Here is a 17,294-nt window from a genome sequence, read left to right as displayed (position 1 = left end):
AAGTCAAATCGTTGAACCCATTAAAAGCAAAATTTCTGGCCGAAAATCGATCACAAAGATTTTCCCAAATCTCAGTACCCTCTATATCAAATTTCGAGTTTGTAGACTTAAAATTGACAACGTTATTGCGTAGGGAAATATACACACATACACACAGACATACAGATACACAGACACGTTCACTTTTATATATATATAAAATCTGTCACCTTTGTTAAAAGTTTTAGGCACACATGCAAGCATACATACATACATATCTTTATATATTGGAAACTGAAAATTTTCGACCCTAACCGATGAAAAAGCTTACTTTATCTCTGAATACTCTTTACGTAAAATTTCAAATGTTTAGACCAGAAATAGTCTGAGTAATTTGGCAGAGACTGCAGAGGTCAAATCGACTAAGGTGACAGATTTTAGCAAGATCAGTATCGTTTTAAAGTTCAACGTTTCAGACGACAATTTCAATTGTTTATACCCAAAATTGGCGGAGGAGTTTGGTATAGTTTTCAAAAGTAAATCGTTGAACTAGGACCCGTTAACAGCTAATGTCTGGCCAAAAACTGATTACAAAGATTTTCCCAAATTTCAGTACCCTGTATATCAAATTTCGAGTCTGTAGACTTAAAATTGACAGAGTTATTGCGTAGGGAAATGTACACAGACAGACACATAGACACACAGATGCACAGACACTTTCACTTTTATAGATATACTATCATTTCAGCCGGCGTTGCTCGGGTGTTTGGAGGTATATGTTAAGCAAAAAAAAAAAAAGCTGTCAATTTTTTTCAATTTGGCCCCTATTATGCCCCCTTAAAATTTATTGATTTGGGCTCAAATCAAGTTATTAAGTTTGATCCATATCGAAGGAATCTATATCTAAAATTTCAAGTGTTTAGACACAAAATTGTCGGAGGAGTTTGGTAGAGTTTTCAAAAGTCAAAGCCTTGAACTTTGTACCCCTTAATCGCCAAATTTTCTGGATTAAAACCGATTACCTCGATTTTCCCAAATCTCAGTACCCTATATATAAAATTTCGAGTCTCTAGACTATAAATTTACAGAGTTATTGCGTAGGGAACTGTACACACACAGACACACAGACAGACAGATACACAGACAGGTTCACTTTTATAGACTAGCATTTCAGCCCGGCGTTGCCCGGGTGTTTGAATGTGTATGTTGAGCAAAAAAAAAAAAAAGTGGTAGTAAGAAGGCAGGCTCAAACCCGTACCACGAAGAGGAAAAGAACAGGCAAAAAACCTGACGTCTTTGCAGTTACGACCACCGCCAAACATGACGTGACTTATGTTTAAATTAAGGCTAGACAAGCGAAAGGAAAGGATAACTTTCAAAAATGTCGGCGAAAAAAGCGACCCCCCCCCCTGTAGAAAAGTGCCTAGTTGAAGGTGAAGATATTAATGTTTTAAGCTAATTTTTCGATATCTTTTTTTTTTTTTTTTTTTTTTTTACACAGTGATCACCACTTATCAAGGCCCGGAAGCCACTCAGGGATAAGGGTTATTGCAAGTACATCACGTTAGTGAGGAGATTTTATGAAGTGTTTAATTAGGGGGGGGCGGTTCATAAGGAATTTGTTAACATTAGACTTAAAGACATCCAAGTTGTAGTCCGGAGGGAAGCAGGCAGACGGAACAGAGTTCCACAGGCGTGCAGTTCTAAGAAAGAAGCTTTGCTCATGAAATCCGCGTTTTGATTTAGGCACAGATATAGAGTGGGGGAAATTTTTCACAGTGGATTCAGCTAGACGGGTGATTTTCGTGAAAGTTTGGCGAGGGGGGACCAGAGATTGGAGTTCAGACGAGCACCTGCCATGAAAATAACGATAAAACAAGGATAGGCTCGCAACGTCTCTTCTGTGGGAGAGGGGTTGCAGGGTAGAGAAAAGGGCATCTCCCACTAAACCACGAAGTCTATTTTGTACTCTGTCAAGGCATGATAGGCTGTTTTTGGCAGCTCCTGCCCAGATATGGCAACAGTATTCCATCCTTGGCCGTACTTGGCTTTTATATAGATAGAGAATTGCATCAGTAGTGAGATATCTTCTGGAGCGGTAGAAGGATCCCACCATCTTTCCTGCGACCTTGGCAACAGACTTGATGTATCTGTCGTATGAAAGTTCGAACTTCAAAACGATACTGATATTGGTAAAATCCGTCGTCTTTGTCAAAAGTTTTAGGCAAACATAAATACATACGTACATTTATATATTGGTAACTGAAAATTTTAGACCTAAACTGATGAAAAAGCTTGCCCTATCTCTGAATAGTCTTTATATAAAATTTTAAATGTTTAGACCAGAAATTGTCTGAGTTATTTTGTAGAGACCGCAGAGGTCAAATTTTTTAAAACTTTGACCCCTATAATGACCCCTTAAAATTTATTGTTTTGGGCACAAATCAAGTTATTAAGTAAGATCCATGTCCAAGAAACCTATATCTAAAATTGCAAGGTTTTAGACCCAAAATTGTCGGAGAAGTTTGGTAGAGTTCTCAAAAGTTAAATCGTTGAACTTTGACTCCTTAACAGCCAAATTTCTGGCCGAAAACCGATTACATCGATTTTCCTAAATCTCAGTACCCTATATATCAAATTTCGAGTCTTTAGACTAAAAATTTACAAAGTTATTGCGTAGGGAACTGTACACACATACACACACACAGAGACACACAGACATACAGATACACAGACACGTTCACTTTTATAGATATATAGATAGACTATTATTTCAGCTGGCATTGCAAGGGTGTTTAGATGTGTATATTGAGCAAAAAATAAAAAAAATTGTAGTAGGAAGCAGGCTCGAACCCGTACCGTGAAGGAGAAAAAGAACGGGAAGAAAACCTGACGTCTTTGCGGGTACGACAACCGCCAAACCTGAAGCGACTCAGGTTTATATTAAGGCTAAACAATCGAAAGGAGAGGATAACTTTCAAAAATATCGGCGAAAAAACGTCCCCACCCCCTATAGAAAAGTGCCTACTTGAAGGTGAAGATATTAATGTTTTTAGCCAATTTTTCGATATTTGTGGTATGAAAGGTCGAACTTTAAAACGATATTGATCTTGGTAAAATCTGTCCCCTTTGTGGAAAGATTTAGGCACATATGCAAGCATACATACATATATTTATATATTGGTAACTGAAAATTTCCGACCCAAATCGATGAAAAGCTTGCCCTATATCTGAATACCCTTTATGTAAAATTTCAAATGTTTAGACCAGAAATTGTCTGAGGTGGAAAAGAACGTGAAAAAAACCTGACGTGTATGCCGTTACGACCATCGCCAAACCGGAAGTGACATTTTTTAAAATTCAGGCAAGAAATGTTTAGACCATAAATTTTCTGAGTAATTTGATAGAGACCGTAGAAGTCAATTTTTTTTTAATTTGGACCCGTTAACATTTATTGTTTTGGGCTCAAATTTAGTTATTAAGTTAGGTCCATACCCAAGGAACCTATATCTAAAATTTCAAGTGTTTAGATCCCGAATTGTCGGAGGTGTTTGGTAAAGTTCTCAAAGGTCAAATCGTTAAACTTTGTCCCCTTAACAGCCAAATATCTGGCCGAAACCGATCACATAGAGTTTCCCAAATTTCAGTATGCTGTATATCAAATTTCGAGTCTGTAGACTAACAATTGACAGAGTTATTGCATAGGAAAATGTACACAGACACACGGACACTTCCACTTTTATAGATATATAGATAGATAGACTAATAGATTAAAGAAAAATATGTACGTATACATAAATATATATGGAAACAATTTTTTGTTTACTGTAAAGATTTTACGCAAATATTATGCAAGTATAAATCATGTAGAATATCTGCATGAATATAATTACACGTAATAGTTAACTCTAGATTATCATCCCATGAGAAAACCGTAAAAACTAATAGGGAATTAATTAAAATGAATGTTAAAAAGAATATGCAAAATAGTGAGATCTTTTGCTGGTGAATGCATTTCAACAACCCATATATAAAAAAATTGTACTTTCTTTTTAAATAAATAGAAAAGAGGGTATTTAATATGAATATCAATACACTCAAACGAAAAGCGAATTTATAGGAGTAATAGAATATACTAGCATGGGTGCCCGGCGTTACCCGGGTGTTTGGAGGTGTATGCTATGAAAAAACTAAAAAAAAAAAAAAAAACGGTCAAGCTTTTAAAAATTTGACTCCTACTGTGACCCCTTAACATTTATTGTTTTGGACTCAAATCATATTATTAAGTTAGATTCATGTCCAAGGAACATATATCTAAAATTTCAAGTGTTTAGGCGCAAAATTGTCGGAGGAGTTTGGTAGAGTTCTCAAAGGTCAAATCGTTGAACTTTGGCCTCTTAACAGTAAAATTTCTGGCCGAAAACCGATCACATAGATTTTCCCAAATCTCAGTACCCTGTATATCAAATTGCGCGTCTGTAGACTCAAAGTTGACAGAGTTATTGCATAGGGAAATATACACAGACAGACAGATACACAGACGCACAGACACGTTCACTATTATAGATATACTAGCATGGGTGCCCGGCGTTGCCCGGGTATTTGGAGGTGTATGTTGAGCAAAAAAAAAAAAAACGGTCAATTTTTTAAACTTTGACTCCTATTATGATCCCTTAAAATTCATTGTTTTGGGCTCAAATTAAGTTATTAAGTTAGATCCATATCCGCAAAACCTATATCTAAAATTTCAAGTGTGTAAACCTAAAATTGTCGGAGGAGTTTGGTAGAGTTCTCAAAGATCAAATTGTTGAACTTTGACCCCGTAATCGCCAGATTTCTGGCCGAAAACCAGTTAAATCGATTTTCCCAAAACTCAGTACCCTGTATATCAAATTTCGAGTCTGTAGGCTAAAAATTGACAGTTATTGTGTAGGGAAATGTACAGAGACACACACAGACAGACACACATACACGTTCACTTTTATAGATATACTAGCATATAGATATTCTGAACAAAAAAAAAAGTGTCAATTTTTTTAACTTTGACCCAATTATGACCCCTTAACATTTATTATTTTTGGCTCAAACCAAGTTAGTAAGTTAGATCCATGTCCAAGGAACATATACCTAAAATTTCAAGTTTTTAGACTAAAAATTGTCAAAGGAGTTTGGTAGAGTTCTCAAAGGTCAAATCATTGTACTTTGACCCTTAAACAGCCAAATTTCTGGCCGAGAACCGATCACATGGATTTTCCCAAATTTCCAAATATATTAATTTTCGAGTCTGTAGACTGGAAATTGACAGAGTTATTGCATAGCAAAATGTACACAGGCAGACAGATACGTTCACTTTTATAGGTATACTAGTATTTAAGCCCGGAGGTGTATGTTGAGCAAGAAAAAAAAGTGGTAGTAGGAAGGCAGGCTCAAACCCGTACCATAAAGGAGGAAAAGAACGGGGAAAAACCTGACCTTTGCTGTTACGACCACCGCAAACCGGCAATGACGTAGGTTTTTATTAAGGCTAGACAATCGAAAGGAGAGGATGACTTTAAAAATATCGGCGAAAAAAGCAGCCCCCCCCTAGAAAAGTGCCCAGTTGAAGATGGACATATTAATGTTTTTAAGCAATTTTTCAATATTTGTCGTCTGAAAGGTCGAACTTCAAAGTGATACTCTATCTTGTGAAAATCTGCCGCCTCTGTCGAAAGTTTTAAGCAAACATGCAAACATACATGCATACATTTATATATTGTTAACTAAAAATTTTCGACCCAAACCGATCAAATGAATACCCCTTTATGTAAAATTTCAAATATTTAGACAAGAAATTGTCTGAGTAAAAAATTTTACCTCTGCGGTGTCTACCAAATTGGTAGACACTGCAGAGGTAAAAATTTTTTAACTTTGACCCCTATTATAACCCCTTAACATTTATTGTTTTGGGCTCAACTCAAATTATGAAGTTAGATCATTGTCCAAGAACCTATATCTAAAATTTCAAGTGTTTAGACCCAAAATTGGCGAAGGAGTTTGGTAGAGTTCTCAAAAGTCAAATCGTTGAACTTTGACCCCTTAATAGACAAATTTCTGGCTAAAAACGGATCACAAAATTTTCGCAAATCTCAGTATCCTTTAAATTTGGCTGTTAAGGGGTCAAAGGTCAATGATTTGACCTTTGAGAACTCTACCAAATTCTCCAACAATTTTGGGTCTAAACTTTTGAAATTTTAGATATATGTTCCTTGGACATGGATCTAACTTACTAATTTGGTTTGATCCAAAAAGAATAAATGTTAACGGGTCATAATAGGGGTCAAATTTTAAAAAATTTACCGTTTTTTTTTTTTTTTTTTTTTTTTTTTTTGCTCAGCATACACCTCCAAGCACCTGGGCAACGCCGGGCACCCATGCTAGTATATCTATAAAAGTGAACGTGTCTGTGTGTGTGTGTGTCTGTCTGTTTCCCTACGCAATAACTCTGTCAATTTTTATGTTTGCATGTCTGCCCAACACTTTCGACAGTGGCGACAGATTTTCTCAAGATCAGTATTGTTTTGAAGCTCGATTTGTCAGATGACAAATATCGAAAAATTTGATAAAAACATTAATATCTTCACCTTAAACTGGGCACTTTTCTACATGGGGGCTGGGTCGCTTTTTCACCGATATTTTTGAACTCTACGAAACTCCTCCGCCAATTTTTGGTATAAACACTTGAAATTTTAGATATGTTTCATAGACATGGATCTAACTTGATAACCTGATTAGAGCCCAAAACGATAAATGTTAAGGGGCATAAATAGGGGTCAAAATTAAAAAAATTTTACATCTGCATTCTCTACCAAATTACTCAGACAATTTCTGTTCTAAACATTTGAAATTTTACATACAGGGTATTCAGAGATAGGGCAAGCTTTTTCATCGGTTTTGGTCGAAAATTTTTTAGTTACTAATATATAAATGTATTTATGTATGTTTGCATTTTTGCCCAACACTTTCGACAAAGGGGATGGATTTTCTCAACATCAGTATATCGAAAAATTAGCTTAAAATATTAATATCTTCACCTTAAACTGGGCACTTTTCTATATGGGGCTGGGTCGCTTTTTTGCCGATATTTTTGAAAGTCATCCTCTCTATTCGCTTGTCACGCCTTAATTTTTAAAAATGTCACTTCTAGTTGGTAGCGGTGGTCGTAACAGCATAGACGTCAGGTTTTTTCCTCGTTCTTTTCCTCCTTTGCGGTACGGGTTAGAGCCTGCCTTCCTACTACCACTTGCTTTTTTTTTTTGCTCAGCATACACCTCCAAACACCGGGCAACGCGCGCATCCATGCTAGTATATCTATAAAAGTGAACATGTCTGTGTATCTGTCTCTCCGTGTGTCTGTCTGTGTGTGTACATTTCCCTACGCAATAACTCTCTCAATTTAAAGTTTACAGACTCTAAATTTGATATACAGGGTACTGAGATTTGGGAAAATCTTTGTGATCGGTTTTCAGCCAGAAATTTGGCTGGTAAGGGGTCAAAGTTCAATGATTTCATCTTTGAGAACTCTACTAAATTCCTCCGACAACTTGGAATTTTAGATATAGGTTCCTTGGACATGGATCTAACTTAATAACTTGATTTAAGGTCAAAACAATAAATGTTAAGGGGCCTAAATAGGGGTCAAAGTTAAAAAAAATTTGACCTCTGCAGTCTCTACCAAATAACTCAGACAATTTCTGGTCTAAACATTTGAAATTTTACATAAAGGGTATTCAGAGATAGCACAAGATTTTTAATTGGTTTGGGGCGAAAATTTTTAGTTACCAATATTTAAATGTATGTATGAATGTCTGCCTAAAACTTTCGACAGAGACGACGGATTTTCTCAAGATCACTATCATTTAGAAGTTCGACCTTTCAGACGACAAATATCGAAAAATTGGCTAAAAACATTAATATCTTCACCTTAAACTGAGCACTTTGCTACACTTTTTTTCGCCAATATTTTTGAAAGTCCAAAAATCAGAAAGTCCGACGAAGCGAGAGCATCCTGTTCCAGGAAGAAGAAGTGGGCTGCTTGCACAGATCAAAAGAGTGGGGCAGTTGGTGCCACACCAGTTCAGAAACCATCATCCCCGACAGAGAGCCCGGCAGATTGGCCTACACTGCCAGGAACTAACATGCAGGCAATTGAGTCAACCTGCTTAATGATCTTGCCGGGGCAGAGGACACCGCCCTCGCCAAAATCGTCGATGCCAGCAACACCGACGCCCTCGGCAGCAGAGAAATAGTGGGGTCCCGAGTCTCAACTGACACCAGATGGTTACCGTCAGTTATTTGACTCCAAATCAAAGGAATACACTGTCGGTAATATTATGAAATCCCTGCCAGGAGTCATGGAAAAACTATCAAAAAATATAGTATCCATAATAACCACGGACTGGAAGAAAAAAAGTCTGACAGGGGTTTCAAAAGATATTATGGCTGAGGTGCTGGAGGATCTCCAAATATCTGCAACGTACATTTGTCATCGCAGCTGCCGACCGCCGATGACGCAGTTAAATTGTCCAAGTCCGACTTGAATTGGAAAAATCTGCGCTTCAAGCCGGAATATCTGAGCAGGAGGCAAACAAATATTTACATTTTAGGCGTCCCCTGGTTTCTTAACTCTATGCAAATAGGAGCCATAATGAGTCAGTATGGGGACATCAAAGCTGTCCTCCCGGCACGTGGCCCTCGTAGCCTTATGGTAGGAGACTATTCAGTTAAAATGCGTCTAGATGAGGGCTTTCAGAAAATCCCTGCCCTGCTCAGAAGTGACACTTGGATGATGAGTGTCATCGTCAAGGGGCGGAAACCGCACTGTTGGCATTGCCAACAGATAGGACATATGGCAAGGGATTGTCCCAAGCGGATTCCTCAACAGACATTGGCAGAAAAGCCAAAGGGTGTGACACTAGCAGACCCTGAGAAGCCAGCCGGAGGGGGCACAGCAACAACACCTGACGGCTGGAGTACCATGGCCAAGAAAAATGGGAAGACCGCAAAGACCCCCTCCACAAGAGAGCAGCCCCCTGAGTTACAAGGTCGGCCAGTTCCCGCAGAGTCGTCTACAAGTTCTTCCACCAACGTGACCACTAAGGAAGTTGGCAGCGGCCAAAAAAGAAACCATCCGGCTCAGAAGGGGAGCAAGATAAGATGCAAGGACAGGCTACTGAGTGCCAAGTGCCGAAAAAGGAAAATAAAAAGAAGGCAAGAAAGAATAAGGAGGCTGGTTCCCGTTCCCCATCCCTAATGAACGTTCAGCCACTCAAAACCCCAACCCAAACCCTTTCGGCTGAACCAAAAGTTGGTGGAAGAAGAGCATGACTCCCTCAATCAGCTCGCATTTAGGTGCGAAGGCAGGGTCCTTCTTTTTATAGGGCCCTTAAGTTAATGTTTCCGTTGAATGTCAGAGGCATTGCACGAGATGGACGAATAACGTCCGAGTTGCTTTCGGGCAACCTCGACCAATCCTGTGGCATCCTAATTCCCAAAGAGTTTAGGCCGGTGGTTGCGGATATCTAGGCACAATGGCTACGTCCTTAAGCCTCGCTAGCTTGAACGTTAGAGGCATGAGGTGCCAAAGCAAAGCCGCTAGAGTACTGAGGGACCTCATGTCCATGAACATAGATGTGGCTACGTTACAGGAGATTCACTACGATTCCGTTGACGATCATCAGGTGCTGGGGGGTGGGGGGTATAACGATGTCTTTTCAGCATATGGAGATAGTCAAAGTAGGGGGGTTTCTTTATTAGTTAGGCGCACCCTTTCTGCAATGGTTAGCGTTGTTCACGCAGATGCTAATAGTAGACTGATCGTGGCCGATGTTGCCGTGGCAAATAGAGCATTTCGAGTCGTCGCGGTGTATGCACCCAATTGCGTACGGGAGCGGGTTTCCTTTTTCCGGCAGTTGGAGGTGTTTCTCGGGGATTCGGAACGGTTAATCTTGGTGGGTGATTGGAATGCCATCCTTGATCCTAGGGTAGATAAGATGGGCGGGACTAGAGGGACGGATGGGTGTGAAACCAGTCTGATGGCTAGATGCGATCTGGTAGACAAGTATCGGGTGGATCATCCGGGGCGGGAGATGTGGACGTGGCTCTCTAGCAGGCCTTCCGTTTCAAGTATTTACTTGGATCGAGAAAAGCTAACCGAACACATCAAGAAGGGATTAGTGGGGGCGGTTACTGGGAGTAGGTGGTGGGTAAATGCCAAATCTAGTATAAGAGACTTCTCTGTCAAATATGGTCAACGCCTCGCCCTAGATAGGGCCAAGGTAGAGAAGCATCTAGAAGATAGACTAGCCCGGGTGATGGCAGGGGGGGGATTCCCTAGAGATAGGCCTAGCTAAGGTGGACCTGAGTCATTTGGCTAGCAAGCGATATCAGGACCAGGTAGTTAGGGCTAGAATTAAAAAGATACCCAACGAAGCTGTGAATATTGACAAATTCGAACGAGTCTATTCGCTCAGGCGCAAATCGGATAGGTTAAGATTCAGAGCCCGGAAGGAGACTTCTTAGTGTCGGCTCGGGAGATTTGCGAGCAGTTTAGAGTGCATTTTGAAGATCGTTTCGCGCAGGTGTCCAGACTCCACATCCAGGTGTTTGGCAACTATTTGGCTGGCTCGAGTGGCTAGTTGTGATGGTCGGGTTGCAGAGTGTGAGGTCGTAGTTGCTGCTATGAAGCAGGTCGCTTATAATAGATCACCAGGACTCGATGGTCTCCCCTACGAGCTGTTCTTGAGGTTGTCGTGCATGTTTGTTCCAATTCTGATGGGTGTGTTTAACCATTGGTTTGACATGGGATCCATCCCGAGTCAGGTTACTAAAGGCGTAGTCACACTTCTGAAGAAGAGAGACACACATGTTGGGGGATTGGATGATTTTAGGCCCATCACGTTGTTGAACACACATTTGAAAATCCTGGCCCGAGTTCTTGTGAATCGTTTGCAGGTTGTTATCACTGACTTGGTCGAACCAGATCAGAACTACGCTGTGAAGGGGAGATCGATTCAAAACAATTTGCATTTGATTCGTACAGTCCTAGAAACCTAAAAGATGACACCGAAGCCGCATTGATCAATTTAGATCAGTTCAAGGCATTTGATAAGGTTGATCATCGTTTCCTGATGGCTGTTTTAGAGACCACCGGCTGTGGGTCCTGCTTCTGCAGATGGATCTCCATTTTGTATGCTCGGGGTGCGGTCGGCGTCGTTCGCAGTTTCTCAGTCGGTGCGACAGGGATGTCCGTTGTCTCTCATTCTATATGTCCTCGCTTTGGAATCATTCCTTCCTCATGGTGTTTCTAGCGACCTTGGCCATAGCTAGACTAATAGTGTGGGTTTCACGCATAGAGATAGGGCGTGGGGGGGCGCCTTCTCGTCAGGATCTGATTTTGTATTTTAAACACCAACTTAAAATCAAAATCTGATGCGATAGAAGGAGGTTATCTTGCTCAAAGTTTAGTAGGAGGTGGATTCACACCGCTAGTTGATGTGCATTCATGCGAAACAGGCTTGAATAAGAAAAAGCAATCTCGAGTCCAGATAAGATAATCCCGCAGTGGACCAGTCCCTTAGCTAGTTGGTATAAATGAGCTCCATGTCCCCAATCTTTATTTTAGGTGTTAGAATACCTCCAAAGAAGCCCAGTCCTGATCAATTTATTTTAGTCCAAACCTGTCCAACTGGTATATTTCTTGGAGGTCACCGAACATCCCTATGTCCCTCCACCCTGTATTTTGTCCGTAGTTGTGCCCATTCCCTCTTAGGAAGTGCTCCCTTGTTTTCAGCTTATACCGGAAAACAGGAAGCATTTCAAATTAAATAGGTAAGGGTGGGTCCTCACTAACACACTCATCGCTTAACGTTTTATTTGTCTCATTTAATTTTCATTATTGTTATTTTTCTTTATTTTGAGGTGTTTTAAGGCTCTCATTACCCCCACCCCACATATATCATACACATTACCATTCCATCTTTCATATATCATATGCATCACCTTCATTGTTTCATTGTAAATAGATCATTATATAAAAAAAAAAAAGTCATTGTAAAAAAAATTAAAAAAGCTTGTAAATATTGTTCATGTCATCTGGGGCTTTTAAGTAGATCCAACCCCTAGAGTTGGTATTGTGGTGACTACAACTAGTTATAGGCAATAGACCAAGTGGAAGACACCCGACCCCCATTTCCCCCCACCAGACCCTTTTTGGCCTCATGCCACATTTGAAAAGAATCCATTGCATATTTTATATAATTTTTATTTTAAAAATTTTGTAAAGTCTGTAATTTTTCTTCTTGAATAAATAGTTAAATAAAGAGGCTTGCTTTTTTTCTGTTGTTCTTGGCCTTCGGGCCGGGATTAAAGTGTAGTATCTGTTCCCGCAGATACTGCAAGCAAAGACCCTATGTGGGGGCGACCCCACAGATAAGACCTTGGTTAATGTAGGGGCAACCCTTTCATACCAATTGTCACTATCCAGCTCCCCTACTCCCCGGGGAGTTGGTTCCCATTTCCCCTTCACTCCTCACATTAAAAATTGGCCTTGTGCCTAATTTGCTCGGTGGGGGAGCAAATAAATACCTTGTCTCTTTTCTTAGCCTTTTGGGCAAAGATCAAAGTGTAGTATCTGTTCCGGCAGTATACTGGCTTTCTCTTTTACAAAAGGTTTACCCATTTGACATTCGTTGGCCAGGTTTAAGGGTTTTTGTTTGCTCTAGGGACCGACCCCTTCTTTCGGTGAGTGGTCCCTTAAGCACCCTACTAAATGTTCCTTTTTCGATCTCATTCAGGAAGTCCGGTGTTGGAGCTCGACTTAAGCAGCTGGCAGGTCTAGGGGAAACTGACGTGGCTCTTTAGGCGAAGGTCCCCCTAGTTCCAAATCGGCGGGTCGAGTGAAGACACTGGGCCATCACTAGAGGGAGCAGGCCTTTGCTCCTGACACCATGGGGGACAGCCCTGGTGTAGGGTCCGGATGTGGTGCTCTAGTGTTCGTGGCGGGGGGTACCACCGGGTGTGGTACCCCAGTGTCCAGTTCGGGAGGGGGGGGGGTACCACACCCGGTGCCCCAATGTCCGTGGCGGGGGGTACCACACCCGGTGGTGCCCCAGTGTTCATGAGGGGTTCCCCTGTGATCGGTTTGGGGAGCACCACACCCCGTGATGCTCCAATGTTCGTGGTGGGGGGTACTACACCCGGTGGTACCCCAGTGATCGGTTCTGGGAACACCACACCCACTGATGCTCCAGTGTTCGTGTCGGGGGGGTGCCACACCCGGTGGCGCCCCAGCTTAATCACCCGCAGTTTTTCTTTTTGAAATGGGGAGTAACACACCTAGTAGTACCCCAATACAGTGGGCACGACCCTCCGAAGTTCTTCAGGGGGTGAGATGGGGGGTATCACACCCGATATTGCCACAGTCAGCGCGCAGTAGCAGGACCCTCCCAAAGAGGTTCAGGGGACACCCCTGCATCTGATGATAGAAGAAAGCAACCTGCATGAAAGCCTGCCATTTGGAATGTCAAGTGACATCCCGATGTCCAGAAAAGTAGCACACGTTCAGGAGAGGCTCAAAGACTGGCTTGAGAACTCCACTGGATGAATCTGGGAAACGCCATGAGAAGGAATCCCCCATTCTGCTGACAGTTGGGAGAAGTGGACAAACAATACGAAAACCTTCAGGTCCATCCAAGTCAGCCCGAGGAAGACGCTGGTGGAACAAAGGAAGTGGCAGTCGGCGGAACTCATACTTGTAGACGATCAGGCCAGTAGAGGAAGAGCTCCCATGACACAAATCGAGCAGCCAAGAAAAGACAAAAACAGCCAGATTGAGAAGGGGCCAACTTGGAGGCCCCAACAGCAGAAAACACCAGACGAATATAAGCGGCTCTTCAAAGAGAATTACCAGAGGTGTTCATATTTCTCTTCAAAGAGAAACGTGAACACCTTACCAAAAGCAACAATATCATATTGGCCCCCAGGACTTTGGAGAGGCTGCAAAAAAGAACAATCTCCCTAGTCACATTCGAGAAGCAGAAGGGACTAGTTGGAGTCCCAAAGGAAAAAATGTTGGCCATGCTGGTGGACCTCAATATACCAGCTACATACATCATGAGGAGGAGCTACGCAATGTGGGACCTCCTCCTCCCATCAGCTGAGGAGGTGATGAAGCTGACAAAGGCAGACACTTCATGGAAAGGGTTAAAGTTCAAACCGGAATACATGGACAAAAGGAGGACGAAGGTATCGGTGCTCGGCGTCCCAAGTTGTGTCAGTGCCGAAAATATAGGTGCAATATTCTCACAGTATGGAGACGTCGAAGAAGTCCTTCCTGTACGTGGCCCCCCGAAATATACTCACCGGAGATTACCACCAGAATGAGAGTGGATAAACCAGGATTCAGGGTTATCCCGGCGCAGCTGACCTGTGAAACCTGGACCATGTCTATAATAGTGGAAGGGAAGAGGCCGCATTGTTGGCATTGCCATCTGCCAGGTCACGTGGCAAAGGTGTGCCAAAGAAAGTTCAAGCAGCAGCGCCTCTCAAGAAAACTACAAAGACCATAGAAAAGACGCAGAAGAAGCAGGCAGATTCCATGGAAAAGACCGAAAAGAAACTGGAGTAAAGTGGCAAGTCGAAGGAAAGCCACCGCCACTAGAAGAGGGAAAGCGATAGAAAAGATGGAGGAGGAAAAGTCAGGAGTAAAGAGAAAGCTCTCACAGCACTGCTCAGAGTCAGAAGAAGACTCTCCCTCGGAAGACAAGGAAAAGTCAAAGAGGGACAAAAAATCAAAAGTTAAAGACACCCCACACCTCAATCCCCATCACAGAGAAGCGAGCAAACCCCACCTCTATTTAACACCCCACCAGAAGAGATGAAAGGGCCAGAAGAGCCAGAAGGAGAGGAAGCAGAAGAAAAACAGGAAGAAGAACGCGAAGAAGAAGTAGTAAAGGAAAAAGAGGAGGAAGAAGTAGAGAAAGTAGAAAATTCGAACCGAAAAGACCAGGAAGACGCCATTTTTGCCTTGAAAATGAATCTGCGAGGCAGATAGCTGCGATGCACAAGCGGAGCTGAATGCCAGACAGAAACGCTACCTAAAGCAACTGGTGAACCTGACTCACGTGGACAAGAAAGAAGTCCAGGACCCAACCAATTTTCCCGAGGCACCCATGATGATCACCTTTGTGGGAAAGGAGAAGGGGGCGTGGGTGAAGGCATTATGGCAGATGATCAGGAAGGCTAAGCAGGCAATACCGGGTCTCAAATTAGTGGCGGACGACCACCCATCATTGACTCAAATTGTAACCAAATGCGAAGGGAGGGTTCCTCTTTATGTTCACCAATCCCTGTATAGAGCATTTAAAATAACATTTCTCCTGGACGTTGGGGGTCTTGCACGGAACTATCAGTGTACAACAGAGTTGCTGACTGGTAGTATCGGGCAGGCCTTTGGTGTCCTCATCCCCGAGGATTTTAGACCCCTACTTGACAGATACTACTAGTTAGGGAATAATGGCAACCTTTAAACCTAGCTAGTTTAAATGTGAGGGGTATGAGATCCCAAAGCAAGGCTGCTCACATGCTGAGGGATCTCGTGGACCTTGAGGTAGACATAGCCACAATACAGGAGATCCACTTTGTTGGCCCTGGGGATTGCGATGTGCTGGAGAACAACTTTGACGTTTACTCAGCATATGGCAATACTCATAGTTTCTGTGCTAGTGAGTCACACCTTAGCTGCGACGGTTACTGTAGTTCAGGCTGACGTTCATGGAAGGCTGGTTGTGGTCGATGTTGCCGTTAAAAGTGGTAAGTTCCAGATTTTTGCTGTTTACGTGTCCAATATCGCTGTGGAGAGGGTTTCCTTTTTTCGGCAGGTGGAGGTGTTCCTATCAGCAGGTCCGGAGCGGCTAGTGTTAATAGTGGACTGGAATGCCATCCTGGACCCCAAGATAGATAAGGTCGGGCGGGATAGAGGGCCGGAGAGGTGTGAAAGCAGCCTGTCTGACCTGATGGCCTCGTGCGATTTTGTCAACAGATTCCATCTGGATCACTCGGGGAGGGAGATGTGGACGGGGCAAAATAGCGTGGCCTCCGGTCCAAGTACGTACTTGGATAAGATGTTAGAAGAGGCGACATAGATTTTTTATCTTGTCCCCCGTTTCACTGGCTAGGTCATTCGGACCCTAAATTAGTAATGGCCCGTTTGAGAGTAGGTAACAGGCCTAGGTTGGCTGGCTACTGGAAGTTGAACGCCTCCTTATTGGAGAAAAGAGACTTCCGGGAACAGCTGACAACACTAATTCAGCTGGAGTTAGTGGGGGCAGTTACCGGGAGTAGCTGGTGGGTTAATCTTAAGGTCACTATTAGGCGTTTTTGCGTTCAATATAGCCAAAGTCACGCTTTAACTAGGGCACGGACGAAAACACAATTAGATAATAGGCTGACCCGGGCGGTGGCTGGTGGGGATCGCCTAGAGAGTCGCGGCTCGGATGGGTACATTCGGAAGGTGAAAAACCTGGAAGGACATACCCTTGTATCGATTCGAGAAATTTGCAATGGGTTTCGGCAACATCTGGAGGAATGCTTTACCCAACTACACAGACTCCACGGCCAGGAGTTTGGCAGCTATTTAGCCGGCTCGCCCCGCCTTACTGCGGCCCGAGCAGCTAGCTTTGATGAAATGGTTACGGAGCATGAGGTCATTACTGCATTGAAGCAGGTTAGCCATAACAAATCTCCGGAGCTCGATGGTCTGCCCTACAAACTGTATTTGAGGCTGTCGCCCATGTTTATTCCTCTTCTGATGGGTGTGTTTAACCACTGGTTTGCTCAGGGTCCATCCCTGGGCAGGTAACCAAAGGAGTAGTCACACTACTGAAGAAAAGAGAGAGGCATGGTCGGGAGGACCTAGATGATTATAGGCCCATCACTCTGCTAAACTGTTGAAGATTTTGTCCCTTGTTCTTGCAAACCGACTGCAGGTTGTTATCAGCGACTTGGTCGAACCGGATCAAACTTGCTCTGTGAAGGGGAGATCGATTCAAAACAACTTGCACTTGGTGCGCACGATCATAGAGAGGTTAGAAGGCAACACAGGAGCCACGCTGATCAATTTAGATCAATCCAAAGCGTTCGATAGGGTCGACCATGGTTTCTTGGAATCTGTTATGGAGACCGCCGACTTTGGTCCGGACTTCCGCAAGTGGATCTCTGTTCTGTATTGTAATCCTGCACTAGCAGTACAAGTAAATGGTAGGTTGTTGGAGTCCTTTGGG

Source organism: Euprymna scolopes, chromosome 28, assembly GCF_053919585.1.
Source record: "Euprymna scolopes isolate OS-2025 chromosome 28, ASM5391958v1, whole genome shotgun sequence".
Classification (NCBI taxonomy): Eukaryota; Metazoa; Mollusca; class Cephalopoda; order Sepiida; family Sepiolidae; genus Euprymna; species Euprymna scolopes.
The sequence above is the reverse complement of the archived record's forward strand: the minus strand, read 5'-3'. Positions refer to the sequence as shown.